This window comes from Euleptes europaea, chromosome 1 (assembly GCF_029931775.1).
Source record: "Euleptes europaea isolate rEulEur1 chromosome 1, rEulEur1.hap1, whole genome shotgun sequence".
Lineage (NCBI taxonomy): Eukaryota > Metazoa > Chordata > Lepidosauria > Squamata > Sphaerodactylidae > Euleptes > Euleptes europaea.
In genome coordinates this window covers 8231655-8233576 of record NC_079312.1, presented here as the reverse complement: position 1 = coordinate 8233576, position 1922 = coordinate 8231655, and positions in this window count along the sequence as shown.

Genomic DNA, 1922 nt, shown 5'->3' with positions numbered 1-1922 from the left:
CTGATACTGATAGTACCGTACTCAATTGATGATTTTTTTTTTAAAGAAAGGAAGCCCTTGTGGTGTGTGTGTGTATGGGAAAGATGGATAATGCAGGGATAGTGAATGCTGAGAAAGCTGCCCTGTAGAAGCCCCAGTGCCGCTGTGGGGAAACCACAAAGGCCCATCCCTGTGAGTATATCTGTCAATCAGCCTAAATAAGCTGTAGGGCATGATACCTTTAAAAAAATCGTTATCCCTTTTACACTAAGACACTCATAAAATATTATCTGTGTAACTGCACACCTGTGAGTTTCATTAAAACAGCTGACAGCTCTGAATAATTGCAGGCATGAATGGAATGAAGCATCTGTAACATTTGTCTGATTAGAGGGAATATCGGCTCTGAGTGTGGCCAATAACTTGAGGGAAGTTTCACTGGTATGCCACAGAGAAACTGTGGGGAAACCTGCCATGTGGAAGCTCTGTTGCTGCTGTGCTGTTGTGGGGGAGCCACACATGCGTGTCTCTCCATGTGGAAAGCAGGATCTATTCATTGTCAGAGTGCTGGATGAAAGACAAGACGTGGTCCCTATCTGGAGCGTTATAAATCTGAGTCTGAGACCTGGTCCATATGTGCAGGAGGATGAGGTGGCAGAGATCTCTGGTGGTGGAGTGGACGGCATTCCTTTAAGCTCTTCCCCCCTGCATGTATGCAAGGCAGTTTCGCTCTCTGCACTCAGATCTCCCCAAAACAGGAAAGCAGCACGACAAATAGAGACCAGGAGAGCAGAATCTCCTTGCAGTGCTAGTTTTCTGTGTGCAGGGAGTTTTTCTACTACACAAATAAGCATTTCTCAATGGAATCTCCCACCTGCCACCTCGAGTCCAGCAATCCATCCCATTACCTCAGGGCTCTGCCACCTCATTCCCAGTGCATTCTCCTAGTTGTGTGGACCAGGCCAAAGGGTCTTGGCTTCCCTCAGAGGGAAAGAGAGAGTGGTGTGGCTGGAGACAGGGTTAGGGACTCATTGTCCCAGAATGGATTTGCAGAAGTTGAGAGAAAACATTTCAAGGAGGGGAGGGGGTGGGTTAATAAGGAAGGTGAGACTCCCCCCCCCTTATAGAATAGCTAGCTGAAGGGATGTGAGGCCTTCTAGATCAAATGCAATGTCTTGAATTGGTCTTCAAAGCCAGTCCAGAGAGAGGTCTGTTTCAGAGACTGGCACAGAAAATGTTTCTGTACTAAAAAGGGTTTCCCATCCTCTTTCTTTCTCTCCCTCTCAGGAAACAGTGGAAAGACAACGCTGATGCCATCTCTGCCATCTCCTCTGTGTGGTGAAGGGAAAAGAGTCACCATGCAGCCAGCTCAGGTATGGCAAGGGGTGGGGGAATCACTGGGGAGACTGGCAGTGGAAAGCGGGGATGCTTACTTAGAATCATAGAGTTGGAAGGGACCACCAGGGTCATCTAGTCCAACCCCTTGCCCAATGCAGGAAATTCACAATTACCTCCCCCCCAACATCCCTTGTGACCCCTATTCCATGCCCAGAACATGGCAACAAAAACCCCTTCAGGATCCCTGGCCAATGTGGCCTGGAGGGAAATTGCTTCCTGACCCCAAAGTGGCAACCAGCACTACAGCGGGCATGTAAGAAAGGGCCACGAGAACCAAGCACTGACACAGACTTTGGTCCTTTCCTGTATTATATTGCTGGCCTCTTCCCCACAAGGCTGCTACCCCCCTGTGACTGAGGACAGCCCCTCTGGTCCCAAGATGCCCACAAGGAGAGCTGGGGTGGGTGGGAGCCCAATGTCCCTACAGGGCTATTCTTCCTCCCCCTCCCTGTTGCACTCTTCAAGGTATTAATTTATTTTCTCTGTTTATGCATTTTCTTCACTCTTCTTCTTACAGGGTGGGGTGGCCTTTGAGGAGGTGGCTG